Genomic DNA, 27,408 nt, shown 5'->3' on the forward strand with positions numbered 1-27,408 from the left:
CGCCAAACCTCTTTGGATTCCGACCTTCTCTCCAACCGTCCACCACTCTACAAAGAAAAGAACGTCCACAAGCGAGAAAAGGGTATTCCCAGCTTTAGTTTACCACCCCCAATAGCAGCAATTGGGTAAACACAAAAGGCCGAGAACAGCAACCTCCACACAGGTCACCTTTAGCCCAATGACAGGATCCACTACAGATCGAGCCAAAAGACCGAGAAGCGATAACTCGAATTGATTTTGCACTAGTGTGGCACCCTCGGAACATGAAAACTCCATTTGTGGAGATGGGCACCAGGACTCCCGTTAAGAAGACATGTTGTCAACCTCTAGCTCCCTTACATGCCTCCACTTTTCAGCTTGTTGCTGCTACAATCCACACGTTTTAGATCTGCATAACTCCACCTATTTTAACACACCACCCTCACACCCTGCTGTTCCCACATGCCTCAACACCAGGGGGAGGGAGGAGAACCAGTTAAGGAAAAAAAACGAGGAGCTGTCTACGCTTAGCATGAGTGTTGCTGCTGCTGCTGGTTGTTCAGCAGACTGAACATGGCTGCTGTGCACAGCCAGATAAGGGTCAGAGCACATTGTGACATGCGCAATGTTCCATTGCCACACTCCATCTACTGCAGGCAGGACACCTGGCTGGCTGAACACCAATAGGAAGCTCACACAGACAGTCATAGGCAGCACTTTAAAAGAACTCCATAGACCAAACTTTTTTGGATAGTTTTTATATTCTGCAGGCATGAAATTAAAGAAGGCAATGCTCCACCAGAGGGAGACAACATTTCAGAAAAGACATTGTAGCAAGCCAAAAAAAGTGCAGGATAATCAGTAACACCTACCTGTTGGCTCAGGTGAGTTCAAACGGCTGCAGTTGATAACAAGGACATTTGCTAAATAGATGGTGTGTGTGCTGCAATATACCAAAAGGACAACTATATTGTGCAGCTTATCTCACCACCTGTAGTTAGGTAAAAACTCCAAAATCCTTGTCTAATCTGTCTGTTTGTCCAAAAGGAACTAAAGACGGGATAGCTAGCTAGATAGATAGATAGATAGCATTGCATTACAATACAATGCAATGCAATGCAATACAATACAATACAATACATTACATTACATTGGTAGAAGCAATGCACATGGAGTAAATGTAACAGAGTTGCACAAGTTCAAGAGAAACTAGTTTGTCATCTGGCTTCTGCAACTTTTAGGCTATGTGCCCACGTTGCGGACCTGAAGCATATTTTTTACGCTTCTCCCTGGCGGGAAAATCGCATGCGGATATTACATGCGGTTTTCCCGCCAGGTAGAAGCGTTTGTGAGGCGTCTTTGCATGCATTTCTGCATGCGGGTTATCAAGCACTTCTCCAAGCATCACTTGGAAAAGTGCTTGACAACTTGTTCAGAATGGTAAAAAATAAAAAAATAAACTTTATACTCACCTTCCGATGCATTCTCTGCCCCGTCCGGAGGCTTGAGCGGCTCACGCTGTTGTGTGCAGGACCTGCGGTGACGTCATTGAGTCATGTGGTGGGTCACATGACTCAATGACGTGGCAGGTCCTTCAGACAACAGCGCGACGGAGGGAAAACATCATAAGATAAGTATAAACTTTATTTTTTCTTTTTTTTACAGGTTCTTTGGTACCCAGGTCTGGATGAGAGTCTCCTCTCCTCCAGACTTGGGTACCATCCGCACATTGATTCCGCTGCGCTTCCGCAAAATTAATGAACATGCTGCGGATTTTTGACTGCAGCATATATGCTGCGGAAAAATCCGCAGCATGGGCATTGACATTGCGGAATGCCATTGGGGACCATGGGGTGCGGATCTACATGCGTTTTTCAAGCGTTTACGCTGCGGAAATTCCGCAGCATATATGCTTGAAAAACGCTACGTGGGCACACAGCCTTAACCTGAAAAATCAAATGAGGGGAAAAAAAGCAAAGCCAAAAAATGCCCCCGAGAAAAAGACAAACAAGCAAAATCAACAAAATGCATTGAATTGAATTCTTTCTGATTTTGGAAACTGCATTAGGAAGGGGGTGCACCTGTCCTGGAGGTACTGCAATACCAGGTCAATGCGTGGAGTGGACAGAGCAAGCTCTTTTTCCATCTCCCTGTTCTAAAAATCCATTTAATATATGGTCCCCAGATAGGGACGTATCAGATATTAACCCCTTAATAACATTTGACGTACTAATACGCGTCTGTGCCCTGGGACTTAAGAGCCAGACCCGTATTAGTACGTCATGGCGATCGCGCGTGCACACAGGCTGTGCGGGCGTGATCGCCGCCGGGTGTCAGCTGATTGTCACAGCTGACACCCGGTACTATGTGCAGGGAGCGGTCCTGCACCGCTCCCAGCACATTAACCCCCGCTATGCTGCGATCGAAGTCGATCGAAATCGATCGCGGCATTGCGGGGGCAAGGGGAGGTGATCGGCGATACTCACCTCCTCTTCTGGCTTCCAGCGCAGACTGCAGCGGCTTCCCGGGTGTTGCCATGACGACCCGATGTCGTCATGACAACATCCGGGTCACCAGAGAGCAGGAAGATTGCTTGGACATGCGCAGTGCATCTCCAAGCAATCTTAACACTGTGCACTTCTGACAGCCTGCATGGCATAGGGATGGTGCTCCATTCCTATGCCATGCAGGCGATCAGAAAAAAAAAAGTGAAAGTCCCAGAGTGGGACAAAGTAATAAGGTGTACAAACTGTCTGAAAGTGGAAAAAAAAAAAAAATGTGCAAAAATATTATAAAAAAATAAAAAAAATAATACACCAAAAATAAAAATATAATGTACCCATCAATAAATATTATTATAAAAAAAATAAAAAAAAAACAATAAAAGTACACATATTTGGTATCGCCGCGTCCGGAACAGCCTGACCTATAAAACTGTCCCACTAGTTAACCCCTTCAGTGAACACGGTAAAAAAAAAAAAAAAAAAAAACGCAGCAAAAAACAATGCTTTATCACCATACCGCCAAACAAAAAGTGGAATAACACGCGATCAAAAAGACGCATATAAATAAAAATGATACCGCTGAAAACATCATCTCGTCCCACAAAAAACAAGCCGCCATACAGCTCCATCAGCCGAAAAATAAAAAAGTTTCAGCTCTCAGAATAAAGCGATGCTAAAAAATATTTTTTTCTATAAAATAGCTTTTATTGTGTATAAGCGCCAAAACATAGAAAAATTATACAAATGTGGTACCGCTGTAAACGTACTGACCCGAAGAATAAAGCTACCTCATCAATTTTACCACACGCGGAACAGAATAAAAAAAAAAAAAAAAAAACAATTCCTGAATTGTTGGTTTTTGTTTATTCTGCCTCCCAAAAATCGGAATAGAAAGCGATAAAAAAAGTCACGTGCCTGAAAATGGCACCAATAACAACGTCAAGTCATCCCGCAAAAAACGAGCCGTCACATGACTGTCTGCCAAAATCTGGAAAAATTATAGCTCTCAAAATATGGCGATGCAAAAACTAGATTTTACAAAAAATGCGTCTTTTAGTGTGTGACAGCTGTCAGTCATAAAAACCCCATATGATTCTGGCATTGCTGTAATCACACCGACCCGAAGAATAAAGTCGTCTAATCACTTATACCGCACAAGGAACGGCGTCAAAAATAAACTCTTGGGTTAGGATTGGGCTAGGGTTAGGGCTGGGTTTGGGGCTAGGGTTGTGCTGGGGCTAGGGTTGTGCTGGGGCTAGGGTTGTGCTGGGGCTAGGGTTGTGCTAGGGCTAGGGTTGTGCTAGGGCTAGGGCTGGGGTTGGGATTTTTTTCAAAAGTAAGAAAAAAAGATGACGATATGGTGACTAGTGTTGAGAGCAAGTGCTCGCTACTTGAGTTTGCATCGGGTGCTCTGGTATGCATTGAGTATCGTGGGTATTTGAGTGACATGCTCGAGTCTCTGCCCCATATGCTTCGCGGCCAAAAAACTTTACGGGGATTGCCTGCCATGCACGAGCGATCCCCGCATGTTTTTTTTTGGGTGTCTAATAACCGTGAAACATGCGGAGCAGGGACTCGAGCATGTCACTCAAGCACACGCTGTACATGGTGCATACCTGAGTACCCGATGCAAACTCAAGTAGCGAGCACTTGCGCTCAAGAATAATGACAACTTATTCAATATGATGACCTAATGTAAACAAATTCTGTGCCGTACCTCTGGGTTCAAAATGTTCACTATACACCTTAATAAAATCCTTGAGGGGTATAGTTTCCAAAATGGGGACACTTGTGGGGGAGCTCCACTGTTTAGGCACATCACGGGCTCTCCAAACGCGACATGGTGTCCGCTAACAAATTGAATGGAAAATAGGCTCAAATTGTTAGCGGACGCCATGTTGCGTTTGGAGAGCCCCTGTGTGCCCAAACATTGGAGCTCCCCCACAAGTGACCCCATTTTGGAAACTAGACCCCCCAAGGCACCTATCTAGATGCATAGTAAGCACTTGGAACCCCCAGGTGCTTCACAAATTGATTCGTAAAAATGAAAAAGTGAAAAAAAATCACTTTTTCATTTTTATGAATCAATTTGTGAAGCACCTGGGGTTCCAAGTGCTCACTATGCATCTAAAAAGGTGCCTTGGGGGGTCTAGTTTCCAAAATGGGGTCACTTGTGGGGGAGCTCCAATGTTTGGGCACACAGGGACTCTCTAAATGCAACATGGTATCCGCTAACAAATTGAATGGAAAATCGGCTCAAATTGTTAGCGGACACCACATTGCGTTTGGACAGCCCCTCTGTGCCCAAACTTTGGAGCTCCCCCACAAGTGACCCCATTTTGGAAACTAGACCCCCCATGGCACCTATCTAGATGCATAGTGAGCACTTGGAACCCCCAGGTGCTTCACAAATTGATTCGTAATAATGAAAAAGTGAAAAAAAAAACACTTTTTCATTTTTATGAATCAATTTGTGAAGCACCTGGGGGTTCCAAGTGCTCACTATGAATCTAGAAAGGTGCCTTGGGGGGTCTAGTTTCCAAAATGGGGTCACTTGTGGGGGAGCTCCAAAGTTTGGGCACAGAGGGGCTCTCCAAACGCAATGTGGTGTCCGCTAACAATTTGAGCCGATTTTCCATTCAATTTATTAGCGGATACCATGTTGCATTTAGAGAGTCCCTGTGTGCCCAAACATTGGAGCTCCCCCACAAGTGACCCCATTTTGGAAACTAGACCCCCCAAGGCACCTATCTAGATGCATAGTGAGCACTTGGAACCCCTAGGTGCTTCACAAATTGATTCGTAAAAATGAAAAAGTGTTTTTTTTTTCACTTTTTCATTTTTACGAATCAATTTGTGAAGCACCTGGGGGTTCCAAGTGCTCACTATGCATCTAGAAAGGTGCCTTGGGGGGTCTAGTTTCCAAAATGGGGTCACTTGTGGGGGAGCTCCAAAGTTTGGGCACAGAGGGGCTCTCCAAACGCAATGTGGTGTCCGCTAACAATTTGAGCCGATTTTCCATTCAATTTGTTAGCGGATACCATGTTGCATTTAGAGAGTCCCTGTGTGCCCAAACATTGGAGCTCCCGCACAAGTGACCCAATTTTGGAAACTAGACCCCCTAAGGCACCTATCTAGATGCATAGTGAGCACTTGGAACCCCTAGGTGCTTCACAAATTGATTCGTAAAAATGAAAAAGTGTTTTTTTTTTCACTTTTTCATTTTTACGAATCAATTTGTGAAGCACCTGGGGGTTCCAAGTGCTTACTATGCATCTAGAAAGGTGCCTTGGGGGGTCTAGTTTCCAAAATGGGGTCACTTGTGGGGGAGCTCCAAAGTTTGGGCACACAGGGGCTCTCCAAACAGAACATGGTGTCCGCTAATTATTCAAGCAAATTTTACAATCAAAAAGTCAAATGGCGCTCCTTCCCTTCCGAGCCCTGCCGTGCGCCCAAACAGTGTTTCTTCCCCAAATATTGGGTATTTGCGTGCCCAGGGGAAATTGCACAACAAATTTTGGGGTCCATTTTTTCTTGTTACCCCTGTGAAAATAAAAATAATTGGGTCTAAAGTAACATTTTTGTGAAAAAAGTTAAATGTTCATTTTTTTCTTCCACATTCAAAAAATTCCTGTGAAGCACCTGAAGGGTTAATAAAGTTCTTGAATGTGGTTTTGAGCACCTTGAGGGGTGCAGTTTTTAGAATGGTGTCACTTTTGGGTATTTTCTGTCATAAAGACCTCTCAAAGTGACTTCAAATGTGATGTGGTCCCTAAAAAAATGGTTTTATAAATTTTGTTGGAAAAATGAGAAATCGCTGGTCAACTTTTAACCCTTATAGCTCCCTAACAAAAAAAAATTTTGGTTCCAAAATTGTGCTGATGTAAAGTAGACATGTGGGAAATGTTATTTATTAACTCTTTTGTGTGACATATCGCTCTGATTTTAGGGCTTAAAAATTCAAATTTTGAAAATCGCAAAATTTTCAAAATTTTCGCCAAATTTCCGTTTTTTTCACAAATAAACGCAAGTGATATCGAATAAATTTTTCCACAATCATGAAGTACAATATGTCACGAAAAAACAATCTCAGAATCAGGGGGATCCGTTGAAGCGTTCCAGAGTAATTACCTCATAAAGTGACAGTGGTCAGAATTGTAAAAATTGGCCCGGTCATTAACGTGCAAACCACCCGCGGGGCTTAAGGGGTTAAACTGATAAGAACAGATTTTTTTTTTTTTTTATCGAAAGCTCGAATTCGTGCACAAAACCCGAGTCCACTTAAAAAAGTGACAAGTGCCACAGAAAAAAAGTGCACTAGGATGCTGGTCTTCTTGAAACCCTCTCCAAAAGGAGAAGGGTCCCCCAAACCATTCCCCGTCCCTCCAAGCCAGAAGGCCACAGCGAGAAACAGGGACAAATAGCCACCTCCAGCCGAAGCCAGAGGCGACTCAATCTTACCCCCAGCACCTGCCCGAGTTCTCACACGAGCAAGGCACTGGGATCCAAAGACTGTGCTCCCCTCCCAGAAGAGGGAAGCCAACAATGCTCTCCTCCCGAAAAAGGAGAGCCAGGGGAGTTCAGGGAGGAGCGGAACCTAATGGCCACACACTGCCCCACCCTAGACCTGCCAAGAGAGGAACCCGTAAGGGAACCGCATCCCAACAAAATCCTAGTAGGACGTGACACACGTGAATAAGTGGACACACAGTGACAAAGAAATTAAATAAATAGTGAAGGTTTCACAGTATAATACTGGCTGGACCTTCGACCGGGAATTGAAAAATTCCCCATCCTAAGGCAAGAAGGCCCGGAATAAGGGTGTGTGCAAAGAAAGAAATATTGAAGTGCTAGTGCCATAAGCTCAAGTGGGGTTCCTAATCCCAGTGAGTTAAGGCACCCCAGGGTCACCACTCCTGGGGCACTTCACACTTTGGGCTTTTGATCTTCCCCGGCCCAATGGCGTCGATCCTGGGGGGCCATGCTTTCCACCAGATGACTATATTAGCCACCTGGCATACTAACAAGTGCCTAAACCCTAGTGTGCATAATGTATCAATCTACTAGGGTGGCCGACATCCAAAGCCGCCTTTTCGAAAGATTTTTTTTTTTTTCACTCAGATTTCGAAATTAAATGATTTATGTCTTTCATATTCCACAGAAATTAAGACTAAATCCAAGAAATCATCACCGTGAAACACAGAAAGGTAAGTAGAAACATTTATATTAATACAAACTATTAATCCAAAATATTATTCCACTCCTTCTGCCTCCAGATTTTTTCTGCTTCTTCCATACCTATATCTTTCCAATAATAGATAGATAAATAACTAAAACTAAGTTTAATACAATCATTAACAGATAACACGGTCCTTTTAAACAATGAAATATTTCTACATTTCCAAAGAGCCATTTTAACTACAGAAGCAATTAGCCATACAACTTTAAAGTCTACATTTCTTATGCCAATTCCATAAAATATTAAGTTAAAATCAAAAGACCTAAGACTACTTACAACTCCAACCAAAGTACTTATTTTCCTCCAAATCCTTTGTGCTAAGTCGCAATTCCAAAAAATATGTAAACACTTCTCGTCCTCTATACAACCATGCCTCGAACACTGAGAATTCCTCACCAACCCTCTCCTATGATGAAAATCTTTAGTTGGAAGACACTTCTTTATGATACTCCATAATAAATCCTTTTGCTCATTTGCAAAAAATGGCACATTAACCCGTAGCCAAATTTATTTTGATAATTGTGATGAGAATTGGTCAACCGTACATGTATAACTTCTATTCTCCAGAAACCTTAAAATTTTCCTATGATTCGTTAGTATTTCACTTCCCCCACTCATCAAGTTAAACTCTTTCATTATTCTTTCCAAAATTACATAATGTTCTGCAGGTAGCCATCTATGGGGTTTCTTCAGGTCCATCACACACCATTTATATTTTCTTATAAAAATACTGCAGTTATATGTTAGAATAGCTTGTAGATTCGATTCTTTGCCAACCAGAACATTAAAACACAAAGAATATACAATATAAAAACCTTCTAAAATCTTGGAAGTTCTTCTCTCCGTCTTCTTTCTTCTTATACAACTCCTCCCTTCTAACCCTCTCCATCTTTGTGCCCCAGAAAAAAATAAAACACTCCTTAATAATCTTCTTCATTACTGAGTTTGGTGGTATAAAAACAACGGCAACATATAAAATCAAGGGTAAAAGCACATGTCTTATCACTAATATCTTCCCTTCCATCGACAAGCATCTTAGCTTCCACAGGCTGATCTTTTTTCTTACACGCTCCAAGAGTGATTCCAAATTCTTAATATTCTCACAATTTGATGAAAAGAATACCCCTAAAATTTTTATCTCTGGAACCACTAAAAGCCTAAAAAAACAATCAATTATAAAACCACCAATTGATAAAACCCCTGATTTTTCAAAATTAACCTTAAAACCAGAAGCACCACTGAACCATTCCGCCGTCCTTAAAACTCTGATAAAACTTCTCATACTCCTCACAAATACTGTTACGTCGTCCATATATGCCACAAACTTAACAGGTACATTATTATTTTCCGGTAGAAACACTCCATCCACCACCTTATCATTTCTAATAGCACTTAAAAGAGGTTCTATCGCACATATGAATAAAATAGGAGACAAAGGGCAGCCCTGTTTAACGCCACAAGATATCTAAATACTTCCAGATAAAAACCCGTTAACAGACACTTTACTAAAAGATAAATCATACAAACATTTAATACGATTAATAAAATCTCCCAGGCAACCAATTTTCTTTAAAACTTCAAATAAAAAACAATGTGATACTCTATCATATGCCTTTTCAAAATCTAATGTGATCGATGCTAGTTCTTGTTCTCTATCTTTAAAATCCCATATCACGTCCCTTACCAATAAAAGTGAATCTGTAATTTTTCTCCCAGGAACTGCGCATGATTGCTCCCCTCCAATAACCATAGATATTACCTTTTTTAAACGGTTTGCAAGTATTTTCGCATAAATTTTGTAGTCTGCATTAAGAAGAGTTATAGGTCTCCAATTCTTGACAAGACTCTTTTCCCCCTTTTTAAAAAGTAACACTATCAACCCTTCTACCCATGACCCTGGAGTACAACATGAAAACATTACATGATAAAATGACTAAAAAAAATCTTCCTTTAAAAAACTCCAAACAGACTTCTAAAATTCTATAGGCAAACCGTCAATACCCGGGGTTTTAGAATTTGCAAAGGATTTGATTGTTTCCCATAATTCATTAATCGTAAAATCACTAATTAAAACCTCTTTCCCCTCCTCTGAAAAGGCGTACTTTAAATTACTCAAAAAATGATCCCTCAAAAAAAATCACTTTTTTTCTCAGACAATAAATCACTATAAAATTCCTCCACCTTCTTAATCTTTCCTTCCAGTACAATTTCCCCTTCCACATTTTCCATAAAGTATTTTTTCCCAACAATTTTTTTAAAGAAGAATTTGGAGCATTTCTCATCTTCTTCCAAAACGCTCACTCTGGCATTAAAAATAATCTCCTTCCCTTTCTCATGTAAATTGTTTTGTATTTGACTTTTAACACACTCAATTTCTTTATCAAAATTATTTCCATTATTCCTGAAAGTATAAAAACACTGTAACCTTGCATTCAACAACCGACGATATTGTTCTCTCTTCTCTCTGGCCATTCTTCTACCCACTTTAATAAAATATAACTTAATTTCTTTTTAAAAAAAATCCCACCACTCAAGAACATCTTTAAAAATCCTCCTCTTCAACCTCAGTTTTTTATAAAATGTACAAAACTCTAAAACTATTTCCTTGTCCTCTAACAGAGAAGTGTTTAGTTTCCAATGCGTGGATTTCCTATTTTCTACATTATTACAACCAGAAACACATCTTATTAATTTATGATCAGAGAAGCAGCTTAATTCGGATTTAAAAGAGTCACATTTAAAATGGGTAGATATAAAAAAAATAGTCAATCCTAGAACTAGCACGATTGCTTGACCATGTTACTTCTTCATCTTTGTTTCTCCCACAAGCAACCTATGCATCTTGCAAGTTACTAACGGAAATAATACCATTTAAAACCGTAACGGAGCTATCTTGTTTGCTATTCAGATGACAAATAAAATCTCCATTGACAATTATCGGTCCCGGCCCAGTTAAAAACATCTGTAAAATTTCAAATAATTCTGTCCTTCTGCATTTAACAGGATGGGCATAGACTCAGAAGCATTTAATTATCAGATTAGATTTTTTGATCTCCACTTTTAGAATTCGACCCGGGTATATCTCCTCATAATCCACTATGTCCCAGTGTTGACTACATAAGAAACCAACACCATCACTCTTATTTTCATTCCCACCTGAAAAAATAGCTTTTCCACACCAATGTTCTTTAAAAAAATCATAATCAACAGATTTTCTTAGGTTACATTCCTTTAAAAAAATAAAGTCCAAATTTTCCAATCCTAAAAAATCATATAGAGCAACTCTTTTGTGTTCATTATTTAACTCCTGAACATTCAGGGAAGCAAATTGAATCATCCTGGTCTGTTATTCTTAGGGCATGCCCCATCACCCTCGTCTGAAGTAGAAAATTCTTGAATCTCCAGCTCATCTGAACTGGAGACCACAATGTCCTTTGCTACATCCACTTTTTCTATAGCTTTCACTTTCCCTCCACCTAGTATATTCACCTTTCCAACTTCTTCTACCCTTCTTTTCAGAACTCTATCCGAACAGTCCATCTGGACCTGAGTACACGACTGACCACCGGACAGAGACCCAGAAGGCAAAGGCTCCACCAGAGGTAAAGTTTCCTGCACGATTCCCACTTTAGTTGCCGGTGGGATCTTCTGTATCATTTTACTCAATTCTAATAACACAGGATGTCTCCTCACCTCTTCTTCCTTTTTTTGTTCTTTCTTCTGTTCTTTTCTCTTCTGTTCTTTTCTCTTCTGCTTTTCTATCTTCTGATCTTCTTTCTTCTGATCTTCTTTCTTCTGATCTTCTTTCTTCTGATCTTCTTTCTTCTTTTCTTCTCTTTTCTGTTCTTCTCTCTTCCTCTCCTCCTCTTCAGTCTCCACCCGACTCCTCTCCTCCTTCTTTTTTACTTCCTCTTCCATTTTCTTGTACCTCTCCGCCTTCTTCTTCTCCTTTTCCACCTTTTCTTTCTCCTTCCTTTCATTCTTCATCCTCTCCTCCTCCTCCTCATTCCTTGTTCCTTCCATTTCCTCATCAACATTTCCTTGTTGCTGACTTCCAGGCACTGTATCCATCTCTTCATCGCCCTTCTGATTCTTCTTTGTAGGGCAATCTTCCTCCTGATGTCCAGCTCCTGGACATTTTGAACACTTTTTGCAACCATTGTCATTATGGCCATATATTCGACATGTTCTACAATATTCAGGCATCCCCAAAAAAAATAAATACCCACGGCTACGGTTTATAAAAACGACCGGCGAGGGCATCAGTACACCACCCTCTTCCTCAGGGTCTTTTCTGAAAAGCCACCAAATAAGTTCTTTTCCCATTCCATACCCCAAATTGAGTTTTTCCTCTCCCCTTCTCACAGTAAGCACTAAGAAAACACAAGACCTCCTGATCAGAGATGAAAGGGCTGAACATATGGAATGTCAAGAGTCTCAATGAAAATTGAAACGAGGGGATTACTTTAACCCCCTCGAACAACACATTCTCCTTATTATTTTCATAAAGAGAAAATACCCGTTCACACTGGGAACTTCTCATTGACCCCTTTACAACCCAAGGTGGTCTGCACGTTAATGACCAGGCTAATTTTTTCAATTCTGACCACTGTCACTTTATGAGGTAATTACTCTGGAACGCTTCAACAGATCCCCCTGATTCTGAGATTGTTTTTTCGTGACATATTGTACTTCATGATTGTGGTAAAATTTCTTCGATATCACTTGCGTTTATTTGTGAAAAAAACGGAAATTTGGCCAAAATTTTGAAAATTTTGCAATTTTCAAAATTTGAATTTTTATGCCCTTAAATCAGAGAGATATGTCACACAAAATAGTTAATAAATAACATTTCCCACATGTCTACTTTACATCAGCACAATTTTGGAACCAACATTTTTTTTTTATTAGGGAGCTATAAGGGTTAAAATTTTACCAGCGATTTCTCATTTTTCCAACAAAATTTACAAAACCATTTTTTTAGGGACCACATCATATTTGAAGTCACTTTGAGGGGTCTTTATGACTGAAAATACCCAAAAGTGACACCATTCTAAAAACGGCACCCCCCAAGGTGCTCAAAACCACATTCAAGAACTTTATTAACCCTTCAGGTGCTTCACAGGAATTTTTGCAATGTGGAAGAAAAAAATTAACATTTAACTTTTTTCACAAAAATGTTACTTTAGGCCCAATTTTTTTATTTTCACAGGGGTAACAGGAAAAAATGAACCCCAAAATTTGTTGTGGAATTTCCCCTGGGCACGCAGATACCCCATATGTGGGGAAAAAACACTGTTTGGGCACACGGCAGGGTTCCGAAGGGAAGGAGCGCCGTTTGACTTTTTGAATGTAAAATTTGCTTGAATAACTAGCGGATGCCATGTTGCATTTGGGGAGCCCCTGATGTGCCTAAACAGTGGAAAACCCCAACAAATGACACCATTTTGGAAACTAGACCCCTCAGGGAACTTATCTAGATGTGTGGTGAGCACCTTGAACCCCCAGGTGCTTCACAGAAGTTTATAACATGGAGCCGTGAAAATAAAAAAATCAAACTTTTTCCACAAAAATGATGTTTTAGCCCCAATTTTTTATTTTCACAAGGGTAAGAGGAGAAAATGGACCCCAAAAACTATTGTGCAATTTCTCCTGAGTACGCCAATACCCCATATGTGGGGAAAATACAGTGCGCACGACAGAGTTCAGAAGGGAAAGATCACTGTGTGACTTTTTGAACGCAAAATCGGCTGGAATCGAGAGCGGACGCCATGTCGCGTTTGGAGAGCCCATGATGTGCCTAAATAGTGGAAAATCTAGGCTTTGCTCCATTCCTTGTGAGGGGGAGTTCCTATTCGGATCTACCCTGGACGATATCGTTGACAAAGCTGGGGATAACAAGAAACGCTTCCCGGTCCTCTCCGGTTCTTCATTCAGGAAGTCCTTTCGGAGCAGGAAATTTATGCGTAGGAAACCCCCCAAAGACCAGGACAGGTGGGAGGATAGGAGACAAAAAAAGGCCAAAGGGTTTATGTTTAACAGGGCCCCCAGTGATAACAGGAAACCCGCCCAATGAGAGGCAGCCCCAGGTGGGGGGGAGACTTCTCCATTTCCTCCCAGCCTGGGAGAAAATATCAAACAGTGTTTGGATTTTAGACCTGATAAAATCAGGACTAAGATTCCAGTTCCACTCCATTCCCCGTCGAAATTTCGTCATAACCCCTGTGAGGTCTTCAGGGGTAGAACAACTAGCTCTAGAACAGGAGGTTCTAGGCCTAATAGAGAAAGCAGTCCTTCAGGAAGTCCCCGCTCAGGAGGAAGGCGAAGGATTCTACTCCCCTTTGTTCCTCAGAAAAAAAAACCAGACGGGACGTTCAGGACTTTCGTAAACCTAAAAAATTGAACAAATTTCTAAAGGTACAATCGTTCAAGATGGAATCAATAAAAACGTCAGTGAAATTGTTGTTCCCAGACTGTTTTATGGCTGTCCTGGATCTGAAGGATGCCTATTATCATGTCCCCATACACAGAGACTACCAGAAATTCCTGAGAGTAGCGATACCGCTGAAAGGCATAATCAAACACTACCAATATACGGCTCTTCCTTTTGGCTTAGCGATAGCCCCAAGGGTCTTCACAAAAATAGTGGCAGAGGTAATGGCCCATCTGAGGGAGCAAAACATCCTAATAATCCTGTACCTGGATGATCTGCTAATAATAGGCAACTCGTTCAACCATTGCAAGGACCATCTAGCAAGAGTCATGGGTTCCTTGACGAATTTAGGCTGGCTTCTGAATCTAAAAAAGTCCAGGTTGGAGCCGGATCAAGTGCAAGAGTACTTAGGTATCCTATTAGATTCGAGGAATCAGGAATGCCGTCTCCTGGCAGGGAAAATCCAGAGTATGATGGCCCGAGTATCCCATGTAAAGAATCATCCCTGTATGACACTGCGGGGAGCAATGTCCCTTCTAGGTTCCATGACTGCCTGCATCCCGGGGGTCCGCTGGGCTCAGTTGCACACCAGGTTCTTACAATGGGAAATCTTGGGGGCAGAAAGGTCGCTAAAAGGGCACTTAGAAGGTCGGCTAACTTTATCATCAAAAACCTTGCTTTCCCTAACATGGTGGACAGAGGGGGACAATTTAGTCAGAGGCGTTCCATGGACAATATCAGTGTCACAGCTTCTAATGACAGATGCAAGCCCCAGGGGATGGGGGGCTCATCTAAACGACCAGATAGCTCAGGGAATCTGGTCAGAGGATTCGGAAGGGGTATCTTCCAACATGAGGGAACTTCTGGCAGTAAAATTTGCCCTCTTAGAATTCTTAAACACTCTACAGGGACACCATGTAAGAGTTTTTTTGAACAAGAAGGTAGTGGTGGCATACTTAACTCGCCAGGGGGGGGACTCGGTCCCATTCTCTTCTACAAGTGTCAAAATCCATCATCCAGGTAGCAGAGAACAATCTAGAGTCCCTATCGGCACTCCACATAAAAGTGGCAGAAAATATCACGGCAGACTTCCTGAGCAGGACCCAGTTGAGACAGGGCGAGTGGGAGCTGAATCAGCTGGTGTTCAACCAAATCACGAAGGCTTGGAGGAACCCCTCCATAGACCTATCCGCCAACTGGCAAAACAAAAAAGTGGACATATTCTGTTCAATCAACCCCAAGGGGAACCCAGCGGCATTAGATGCCTTCTTAATTCCATGGAACCACCAGCTAGCTTATGCCTTTCCCCCGATTGCTCTTATTCCGGCGGTTCTGAGGAAAGTCAGGGAAGACAAGGCAAACATAATTCTGATCGCCCCCTTCTGGCCAAGGAGGCCTTGGTTTTCCTGGCTGAGGATAATGTCCACCTCCAACCCCTGGGTCCTTCCGAAAATTCCGGATCTCCTCTCTCGGGGACCGATCCTTCACCCTCAGGTAGCAAACCTGCACCTGACAGCCTGGATTTTGAGAGGGCGCTCTTAAGAGATAGAGGTTTTTCCCCCAATTTAATCTCCACCCTACTGCAGAGTAGGAAACCCGTAACCACCAGACTCTATGGTAAAACCTGGAAAAAGTTCCTCTCATTCATGGGTTCGAAAGTATTAGGGGAGGCCCCCATTACTTCCATCTTAGAGTTCCTTCAAAAGGGGTTGGAGCGGGGGTTGGCCACAAGCACTCTAAAGGTTCAGGTTGCGGCACTGGGAGCCCTATATAACTGCGACCTGGCCAGGAATAGGTGGATCTCCAGATTCATCAATGTTAGAACTCTCCTGTTAGGTTTTTTTTAGTTTGCTGGTCACATGACCATTTTTGCCTATTTAATCCGGCTCGCCCTCCTGGCCTTGCTGGACTTCATTGTATTTACTACTCTTGAGCTAGCTTGGTGCTCTGTTGCCGTTCTCTGTTAGTTTTGCTTGGTCTTCTGACCTCTATGCTTTTTGTTGTGTGTTTGTCTTTGACTGCTACTATTTCTGCTAGGAGGTGTCCAACTTATCCCAGTCCCTAGTTCTTGTAGGGATCCCTCCCTCACATCTATAGGTCTTCGTACAGACTAGCCGAGGACTTTAGCGGGTCTGATCGCAGGGTCAGGTTCCCCGTTACATCGTAGGGATCTAGTTTAGTTCTATTGTAGGGACAGATCTCCTGTCTTTCCTTAGTCCCTGTAGCAGATCATAACAGTAAGTCCAGCCCTAAAAGAAAAAAAAAAAATTTTCTCTAAGGAAAGACCTCCAGTTTTCCATCATGGTCTCGGTTCAAGATTTGGCTCAACGCTTGCAGGGACTCTCTCTGGAGGTGGCCAAGCTCCAACAACACGTGAGTAGCTGTTCTGGAGCACATTTTGTGGAACCAAAGGTACGTCTGCCAGATTTATTTTTTGGCGAACAACAAGATTTTTTTTCTTTTAAAAATGCTTGTTTATTGTATTTTCGTTTGAGACCCGGATCCTCTGGTGATGAATCACAGCGCATAGGGTTCATAATGTCACTTTTGCGCAAAGATCCTCAGGGATGGGCCTTCTCTCTCCAACCTAGTGATCCGTGCTTTAGATCAGTGGATAGTTTTTTCTCTGCTTTGGGTTTATTGTACGATGATCCTGATCGTGTCTCATCTGCTGAGTCTGAATTGAGACGTTTGAGGCAGGGATCAGGTAATGTGGAAATATTGTTCTCACTTCCGTCGGTGGTCTGCCCAGGTGGGGTGGAACGATTCAGCTTTGAAAAGCTTGTTTCTTGCAGGGCTAGGTGAAAGGGTTAAGGATTTATTGACTGCTTATCCCACACCTGGAAACTTGCAGGAGGCAATGCAATTAGCTATACGGGTGGACAGGAGACTGCGTGCAAGGGTTAATGAGAGCAAATCCTCTGCTATGTCAGCTCCGAGTCCTGAGAGGGTCTGTGCTGACAATGGAGAGCCGATGGAGATTGGGGCGATGGCACCCCGCTCTCAGGAAAAAGACCGCAGGCTTTCTGAAGGCTTGTGCTTCTATTGCAGAAATTCTGGCCATTTTATTAAGAACTGTGTGCTTCGTATGAAGAAAGAAAAAAAAAAGGTCAGTCATGCACGTATTGCCTGTTTAAATTCTAAGGGAGTATTCCTATCTGCCACTACCACTGCTCAGGATGAATTAATTGAGTTTCGGGTATTTGTGGATTGTGGTTCTACTCTGAATGTGATTGATGGGGGATTCTTGGAAAAACTTAGATTAGAACCTAAAACTTTGTCATCCCCTATTGCTGTGGTTTCTGTTGATGGCTCTCCCTTGAAGAGTGTTACTCATATGGTCTGTGAATTTCCCCTCACTATTAATGGTATTCATCAAGAGAATTTGGATTTGGTGGTATTGGATAATTTGCCTTCTCCAGTAATATTGGGGTTACCCTGGTTAAAATTGCACAATCCTGTACTGGATTGGTCTACCAATGAAATTAAGTCCTGGAGCCCTAAGTGTTATGACAAGTGTTGTAACGGACGTATTGCTGCGGTGGAAAAAGGGGAATTACCTGTACCTATTCAGGATTTTTGGAGAGTTTTTTCTGAGGAGGAGTCACAAATTTTGCCTCCCCATAGAGACTATGATTGTACCATTGAATTTGTCCCTGGAGCGACTCTTCCTAAAAGTCGTTTATTTAATCTTACTATTCCTGAGAGAAAGGCTTTGGAGGAATACATACAGACAAGCTTGGCCGCCGGTCACATTAGGCCTTCCAAGTCTCCTGTGGCTGTTGGATTTTTTTTTGTAAAAAAAAAAGATGGCGGTTTACGTCCTTGTCTGGACTTTCGTGAGATTAATAAAATTACTGTACGCAATCCTTACCCACTGCCATTGATTCCTGATTTATTTAACCAGTTAGTGGGGGCCAAGTGGTTCTCTAAAATTGATCTCCGGGGGGCATACAATTTGTTGCGCATGAAGGAGGGTGATGAATGGAAGACTGCTTTTAACACTCCTGTGGGTCATTTTGAGAATCTGGTGATGCCTTTTGGTCTTACCAATGCTCCAACATTTTTTCAGAATCTTATTAATGACATCCTTAGACCTTTGATCGGCAAAAATGTGGTTGTGTATTTGGATGACATTCTGATTTATTCGCCTGATCTGGAGTCTCATTGGCGGAGCGTACGTGAGGTATTACAGTTATTAATGGACAATTCGCTTTTTGCTAAGCTGGAGAAATTTGAGTTCGCTGTACAGAGAATTAGTTTTTTGGGCTACATTATCTCCAGTGAAGGTTTTGAGATGGACCCGGTTAAAGTTCAAGCTGTGCAGGAATGGCCTAGGCCTATTGGTTTGAAATCGATACAGAGGTTTTTGGGTTTCGCCAATTATTACAGAAAATTCATAAAAAATGTTTCTATTATTGTCAAACCGCTGACCGATCTCACCAGGAAAGGTGCTAATGCGGTTCAGTGGACTTCTGAGGCCATTGAAGCTTTTGTGTTTCTAAAGGAGAGGTTCACCTCTGCTCCCATCCTTATGCAGCCTGATGTGACTAACCCGTTTTTGGTTGAGGTTGATGCTTCTTCGGTGGGGGTCGGTGCGGTGTTGTCTCAGGAAAACAAGGATGGAGTACATCCCTGTGCCTTTTTTCCAAAAATTTTTTCTGAGACTGAACTTAATTACGATATTGGTAATCGGGAATTGCTGGCGATTAAACTCGCATTTGAACACTGGCGTCACCTCTTGGAAGGTGCTGAATTTCCCATTCAGGTTTTCACTGATCATAAAAATCTGATCTATCTTGATGCTGCCAAGCGCTTGAATGCCCGTCAGGCTAGGTGGGCACTTTTTTTCTCGCGGTTTAATTTTTCCGTTACTTACATCCCGGGTACCAAGAATGTTAAAGCGGATGCTTTGTCTCGCAGCTTTTCTCCCATGGTCGGTGTTGAGGAGGAAGAGGAGAGCATTTTACAAGAAGGTGTTGTGATTGCTGCTTTGGACTCCGTTTTGGAGGATGAGATTCTTAAAGCACAGGAGAATGCCCCATCTAACACTCCCCATGGGAGGTTGTTTGTGCCTAGGACCTTTAGGAGAGATTTGTTTGTTGAGTGTCATGAGTCTCGGTTGGCAGGTCATCCAGGAATTTCTGAGACCAAGAGACTTGTGGATCGCAGTTTTTGGTGGTCTGGATGGCAGAAGGAAGTCATTAAGTGGGTGCGCCAATGTACTGTGTGTGCTAGATCCAAGTCTTCGCATGCTCCTGCTGCGGGGTTGCTTTGCCCTCTGGAGGTTCCTAGTGCACCTTGGACACATCTGGCTATGGACTTTATTACTGACCTTTTCCCCTCTGAAGGTTTCACGGTCATCTGGGTGGTCGTGGACCGTTTTAGCAAGATGTGTCACTTGGTTCCCTTCATCAAACTGCCTTGCGCTAAGACACTCGCTAAGGCCTTTGTCAAGGAAATTGTCAGACTACATGGTGTTCCTACTGACATTGTTTCTGATAGGGGACCTCAGTTCGTGGCTCGTTTTTGGCGTGCCTTTTGTGACAGGTTGGGAGTTCATTTGTCGTTTTTATCCGGATATCATCCTGAGTCTAATGGCCAGACAGAAAGGAAGAACCAGGATGTTGAGCAGTTCTTGCGTTGTTTTGTGGCAGACAATCAAGAGGGGTGGTCTGAGTTTCTGCCACTTGCTGAATTTGCTCTTAACAACCATACATCCTCTTCTGCTGGGTGTTCGCCTTTTTTTTTGTTGTTCTGGGAGACATCCGTCTTTTGGGTCATTCTCCAAATTGGTTTCGGCTGTGCCTGAGGAGGAGAGTTTTTCCGGTGATTTGGAGAGAGTTTGGACGGATGTGCGTGGTAATCTTCAGGAGGGTAACAAAAAATCTAAGAGGTACTTTGATAGGAAACGGCAAGAGGTTTTGTTTGCAGTTGGTGACATGGTTTGGTTGTCCTCTAAGAATCTGAGATTGAGGATTCCTTCTAAAAAATTGGATCCCAAGTTCGTAGGGCCCTTTAAGGTACTTCAGATAGTTAACCAATCTGCTGTTAGGTTGGAGGTTCCTACGTCCTGGAAGATTAACCCGGTGTTTCATGTTTCTCTGTTGAAAAAAGCTGATGTGTCGGATGGTGACGCCTCTGCCACTGTTCCTCCGGTGGTGGAGGACGGGGAATATGAAATTTCCCGCATCCTAAATTCTAGACAGTATAGAGGGAGTTTGCAGTATCTCGTCGCTTGGAAGGGTTTCGGACCTGAGGATAACTCATGGGTGAGGGCGGATGATGTTTCTGCTTCCAGACTTGTCACAGCGTTTCACAGGAGGTTTCCTGGTAAGCCTGGGCCTAGGGGATCCGGAGGATCCTCTTAGAAGAAGGGGTACTGTTAGAACTCTCCTGTTAGGTTTTTTTTAGTTTGCTGGTCACATGACCATTTTTGCCTATTTAATCCGGCTCCGCCCTCCTGGCCTTGCTGGACTTCATTGTATTTACTACTCTTGAGCTAGCTTGGTGCTCTGTTGCCGTTCTCTGTTAGTTTTGCTTGGTCTTCTGACCTCTATGCTTTTTGTTGTGTGTTTGTCTTTGACTGCTACTATTTCTGCTAGGAGGTGTCCAACTTATCCCAGTCCCTAGTTCTTGTAGGGATCCCTCCCTCACATCTATAGGTCTTCGTACAGACTAGCCGAGGACTTTAGCGGGTCTGATCGCAGGATCAGGTTCCCCGTTACATCGTAGGGATCTAGTTTAGTTCTATTGTAGGGACAGATCTCCTGTCTTTCCTTAGTCCCTGTAGCAGATCATAACAATCAAGGCATCTCAGAGGTCCAGGCCCATCTCCTCCCGGAATACTCCTCCTTGGGACTTAAATTTAGTTCTTACAGCCCTGACCAAGCGTGCCTTTAAACCTCTAGCGAATGCATCCCTTAAAATTCTATCTCTTAAGACGTCCCTTCTAGTAGCCCTCACATCAGTACGTAGGGTTAGCGACATACAAGCCTTATCAGCAGGACCCCCCTTTACGCAAATTCTAGAGGACAGGGTGACACTTAGGACTGACCCAGCATACCATCCTAAGGTGCGATCACTCTTCCACAGGTCGCAGGAGGTCACCCTCCCTTCCTTTTGCTCAAACCCAAAAAACAAGAGGGAAGAAGTCCTACATACCTTAGATGTCAGGTCAGAAGGTGCATTATCCCTTACTTAGAGGCCACATGGGAGTGTAGGAAGGATAGGTCTCTCTTTGTGTGCTTCCAGGGACCTCGGAAGGGATGGAAAGCTTCCAAGAGCACTCTGGCAAGGTGGATAAGGGACGCCATCTCTCTGACATACCCCTCTAGCGGGGAAACTGCCCCAGAGGATTTAAAAGCTCACTCGACTAGGGCAGTGGCAGCCTCCTGGGCGGAGAAAGCTGGGGCTTCAATCGAGCAGATATGTAGAGCTGCATCCTGGTCTTCCTCTTCTACATTCTTTAAGCACTACCGGCTGGATCTAACCTCTTCTTCGGACCTTACCTTTGGCAGAAGGGTTCTGGAAGCGGTGGTCCCTCCCTAAACGACACTTCTCTGTAAATCTCTCCGTGGTGCCGTCATGGGGAAAGAGAAAGACGTAGTTACTTACCGGTAACGGGATTTCTCGGAACCCATGACGGCACCCGTACATTCCCTCCCTTCACACATGGGTGTGCACATTTATTTATTATGTTTAGTCACAGGGTGTGTCTGGCAAGCTCCTTTTAAAAATGTTAAAATTTGTGTTACTAACCTGGGGGTCCTCTCTGTGTTCTGTAAACAACTGATGCGGGAAACAGGTGCCGCCCTTTTTATCTGTAGGTTTCCTGTCCTTGAAGGGCGGATCCCCTCTCTCCGTGGTGCCGTCATGGGTTCCGAGAAATCCCGTTACCGGTAAGTAACTATGTCTTTTGGCCGCGAGGCATATGGGGGAGAGACTCGAGCATGTCACTTGAGCACCCGCGATACTCAGTGCATACCCGAGCACCCGATGCAAACTCAAGTAGCGAGCACTTGCTCTCAACACTAGTCGCCATATCGTCATCGTTTTTTTTTTTTCTACTTTTGAAAAAAAAAAACTCTAACCCCAACCGTAAGCCCAACCCTAACCCTAACACCAACCCCAACCCCAGCCCTACCCTAGCTTTTATTTTTTACGCCGTTCCTAGTGCGGTATAAGTGATTAGACTACTTTATTCTTCGGGTCGGTGCAATTGCAGCGATACCAGAATCATATCGGGTTCTTATGATTGACAGTTGTCACACTAAAAGACACATTTTGTAAAATTTAGTTTTTGCATCGCCATATTTTGAGAGCTATAATTTTTCCATATTTTGGCCGACAGAGTCATGTGATGGCTTGTTTTTTGCGGGACAAGTTGACGTTTTTATTGGTACCATTTTCGGGCACGTGACATTTTTTGATCGCTTTCTATTCTGATTTTTGGGAGGCAGAATAAACAAAAACCAACAATTCAGGAATTTTTTTTTTTTTTTTTATTTATTCTGCTCCGCGTGTGGTAAAATTGATAAGGCAGCTTTAGTCTTGGCGCTTTTACACAATAAAACCTATTTTATAGAAAAAAATATTTTTTTGCATCGCTTTATTCTGAGAGCTATAACTTTTTTATTTTTCGGCTGATGGAGCTGTATGGCTTGTTTTTTGCGGGACGAGATGCCGTTTTCAGCGGTACTATTTTTATTTACATCCGTCTTTTTGATCGTGTGTTATTCCATTTTTTTATTTGGCGGTATGATGATATAGCATTGTTTTTTGCTTCATTTTTTATTTTTATTTTTTACAGTGTTCACTGAAGGGGTTAACTAGTGGGAAAGTTTTATAGGTCAGGTCGTTCCGAACGCGGCGATGCCAAATATGTGTACTTTTATTGTTTGTTGTTTTTTTTTTCATAATAATATTTACTGATGGGTACATTATATATTTATTTTTGGTGGATTATTTTTTTTTTATATTTTTACAAATTTTTTTTTATTTTTTTTTTCACTTTCTGAAAGTTTTTTTTATTTGTACACTTTGTCCCACTATGGGACTTTCACTTTTTTTATTCTGATCGCCTGCATAGCATAGGGATGGAGCACCATCCCTGTGCCATGCAGGCTGTCACTGCTGCACAGGTACAAGTATCAGGTGTCAGCTGTGACAATCAGCTGACACCCGGGGGCGATCGCGCCCGCACAGCCTGTGTGCGCGCGCGATCGCCATGATGTACTAATATGGGTCAGACTCTTAAAGCCCAGGGCTCAGATGCGTATTAGTACGTCATGGGCTTTAAAGGGGTTAAAGTAACGTCATGGAAGCCCCTTGAAAATAAACTTTGAAAACAATAATATTCGTCTTTTTCAATTTTCAAAAAGCTGCAAATTTTCTCATAGACAAAAGTCGCATCCTTCTCTTGCTAATAACCAGGAGACACCACAAGCCTAATTGTGTCCTTAAGTGGGTATTCCTCATGAAAATAGTCATTGGGATTTTCCCCTCGATCATTCCTCCTACCTCCAGTATTCCTCCTGGACTCCATATTCTCTTCTTTCCTTCTTCCACAGATAACACAAGGAAAAACATGAAGAAAACCACCTCCTAGGATCGCCAAACGTCTTTGGATTCCGACCTTCTCTCTGACCGTCCACCACTCTACAAAGAAAAGAACGTCCACAAGCGAGAAAAGGGTATTCCCAGCTTTAGTCCACCACCCCCAATAGCAGCAATTGGGTAAACCCAAAAGGCCGAGAGCAGCAACCTCCACACAGGTCACCTTTAGCCCAATGACAGGATCCACTACAGATCGAGCCAAAAGGCCGAGAAGCGATAACCCGAATTGGTTTTGCACTAGTGTGGCACCCTTGGATCATGAAAACTCCATTTGTGGAGGTGGGCACCAGGACTCCCGTTAAGAAGACATGTTGTCAACCTCTAGCTCCCTTACATGCCTCCACTTTTCAGCTTGTTGCTGCTACAATCCACGCGTTTTAGATCTGCATAACTCCACCTATTTTAACACACCACCCTCACCCCCTGCTGTTCCCACGTGCCTCAACACCAGGGGGAGGGAGGAGAACCAATTAAGGAAAAAAAACGAGCAGCTGTCTACCCTTAGCATGAGTGTTGCTGATTACTTACCTGCTGCTGCTGGTTGTTCAGCAGACTGAACATGGCTGCTGTTCGCAGCCAGATAAGGGTCAGAGCACATTGTGACATACGCAATGTTCCATTGCCACACTCCATCTACTGCAGGCAGGACACCTGGCTGACTGAACACCAATAGGAAGCTCACATAGACAGCCATAGGGAGCACTTTAAAAGAACTCCATAGACCAAACTTTTTTGGATAGTTTTTATATTCCGCAGGCATGAAATTAAAGAAGTCAATGCTCCACCAGAGGGAGACAACATTTCAGAAAAGACATTGTAGCAAGCCAAAAAAGTAATTTTAAGCACAGGGTAATCAGTAACACCTACCTGTTGGCTCAGGTGAGTTCAAACGGCTGCAGTTGATAACAAGGGCATTTGCTAAATAGATGGTGTGTGTGCAGCAATATACCAAAAGGACAACTATATTGTGCAGCTTATCTCACCACCTGTAGTTAGGTAAAAACTCCAAAATCCTTGTCTAATCTGACTGTTTGTTCAAAAGGAACTAAAGAGGGGATAGCTAGCTAGCTAGATAGATAGATAGATAGCATTGCATTACAATACAATGCAGTGCAATATAACACAATACAATACATTACATTGGTAGAAGCAATGCACATGTAGTAAATGTAACAGAGTTGCACAAGTTCAACCGAAACTAGTTTGTCATCTGGCTTCTGCAACTTTTAACGTGAAAAATCAAATGAGGGGAAAAAAAGCAAAGCCAAAAAATGCCCCCGAGAAACAGACAAACAAGCAAAATCAACAAAATGCATTGAATTGAATTCTTTCTGATTTCGGAAACTGCATTAGGAAGGGGGTGCACCGGTCCTGGAGGTACTGCAATACCAGGTCAATGCGTGGAGTGGACAGAGCAAGCTCTTTTTCCATCTCCCTGTTCTAAAAATCCATTTAATATATGGTCCCCAGATAGGGGACGTTTCAGATATTAAACTGATAAGAACAGTTTTTTTTTTTTTTTTTTTATTGAAAGCTCGAATTCATGCACAAAACCCGAGTGCACTTAAAAAAGTGACAAGTGCCACACAAAAAAGTGCACTAGGATGCTGGTCTTTTTGAAACCCTCTCCAAAAGGAGAAGGGTCCCCCAAACCATTCCCCGTCCCTCCGAGCCAGAAGGTCACAACGAGGAACAGGGACAAATAGCCACCTCCAACCAAAGCCAGAGGCGACCCAATCTTTCCCCCAGCACCTGCCCGAGTTCTCACCTGAGCAAGGCACTGGGATCCAAAGACTGTGCTCCCCTCCCGGAAGAGGGAAGCCAGCAATCCTCTCCTCCCAAAAAAGGAGAGCCAGGGGAGTTCAGGGGGGAGCAGAACCTAATGGTCACACACTCCCCCCCCTACACCTGCCAAGAGAGGAACCCGTAAGGGAACCGCATCCCAACAAAATCCTAGTAGGACGTGACACACGTGAATAAGTGGACACACAGTGACAAAGAAATTAAATAAATAGTGAAGGTTTCACAGTATAATACTGCCCGGACCTTCGACCTGGAATTGAAAAATTCCCCATCCTAAGGCAAGAAGGCCCGGAATAAGGGTGTGTGCAAAGAAGGAAATATTGAAGTGCTAGTGCCATAAACTCAAGTGGGGTTCCCAATCCCAGTGAGTTAAGGCACCCCAGGGTCACCACTCCTGGGGCACTTCACACTTCAGGCTTTTGATCTTCCCCGGCCCAATGGCTTCGATCCTGGGGGGCCATGCTTTCCACCAGATGACTATATTAGCCACCTGGCGTACTAACAAGTGCCTAAACCCCAGTGTGCATAATGTATCAATCTACTAGTGCGGCCGACATTCAAAGCCGCCTTTTCGAAAGATTTTTTTTTTTTCACTCAGATTTCGAAATTAAATGATTTATGTATTTCATGTTCCACAGAAATTAAAACTAAATCCAAGAAATCATCACCGTGAAACACAAAGGTAAGTAGAAACATTTATATTAATACAAACTATTAATCCAAAATATTATTCCACTCCTTCTGCCTCCAGATTTTTTCTGCTTCTTCCATACCTACATCTTTTCAATAATAGATAAATAAATAACTAAAACTAAGTTTAATACAATCATTAACAAATAACACGGTCCTTTTAAACAATAAAATATTTCTACATTTCCAAAGAGCCATTTTAACTACCGAAGCAATTAGCCAAACAACTTTAAAGTCTACATTTCTTATGCCAATTCCATAAAATATTAAGTTAAAATCAAAAGACCTAAGACTACTTACAACTCCAACCAAAGTACTTATCTTCCTCCAAACCCTTTGTGCAAAGTCGAAATTCCAAAAAATGTGTAAACACGTCTCGTCCTCTATACAACCATGCCTCACCAACCCTCTCCTATGATGAAAATCTTTAGTTGGAAGACACTTCTTTATGATGCTCCATCCTTTTGCTCATTTGCAATAAATGTCACATTAACCCGTAGCCAAATTTCTTTTGATAATTGTGATGAGAATTGGTCAACCGTACATGTATAACTTCTATTCTCCAGAAACCTTAACATTTTCCTATGATTCGTTAGTATTTCACTTCCCCCACTCATCAAGTTAAACTCTTTCATTATTCTTTCCAAAATTACATAATGTTCTGCAGGTAGACATCTATGGGGTTTCTTCAGGTCCATCACACACCATTTATATTTTCTTATAAAAAAAACTGCAGTTATATGTTAGAATAGCTTTTAGATTAGATTTCTTCGCCAACCAGAACATTAAAACACAAAGAATATACAATATTCTAATAATAATAATACCTTCTAATATCTTGGAAGTTCTTCTCTCCGTCTTCATTTTTCTTATAAAACTCCTCCCTTCTAACCCTCTCCATCTTTGTGCCCCAGAAAAAATTAAAACACTCCTTAATAATCTTTTTCATTACAGAGTTCGGTGGTATAAAAACAACGGCAACATATAAAATCAAGGGTAAAAGCACTTGTCTTATCACTAATATCTTCCCTTCCATCGACAAGCATCTTAGCTTCCACAGGCTGATCTTTTTTCTTACACGCTCCAAGAGTGATTCCCAATTCTTAATATTCTCACAATTTGGTGAAAAGAATACCCCTAAA

At 42.5% G+C, this 27,408-nt stretch overlaps 1 long non-coding RNA gene and 2 pseudogenes across 1 annotated transcript; 1 reads left to right on the forward strand and 2 right to left on the reverse strand.

The window, feature by feature from the left end:
* Positions 1-516: 516 nt before the first annotated feature.
* Positions 517-26,258, forward strand: LOC141265396 (uncharacterized). Its single transcript, XR_012320087.1, has 5 exons — positions 517-863; positions 7,645-7,690; positions 11,242-11,324; positions 23,728-23,850; positions 26,215-26,258. It is a non-coding gene; the product is annotated as an uncharacterized lncRNA (long non-coding RNA).
* LOC141266279 (U2 spliceosomal RNA) lies at positions 2,050-2,223 on the reverse strand (annotated as a pseudogene).
* LOC141266277 (U2 spliceosomal RNA) lies at positions 25,129-25,309 on the reverse strand (annotated as a pseudogene).
* Positions 26,259-27,408: the final 1,150 nt, after the last annotated feature.

This window comes from Phyllobates terribilis, unplaced genomic scaffold, assembly GCF_046119375.1.
Source record: "Phyllobates terribilis strain yellow unplaced genomic scaffold, ASM4611937v1 Scaffold_4__5_contigs__length_816908805, whole genome shotgun sequence".
Lineage (NCBI taxonomy): Eukaryota > Metazoa > Chordata > Amphibia > Anura > Dendrobatidae > Phyllobates > Phyllobates terribilis.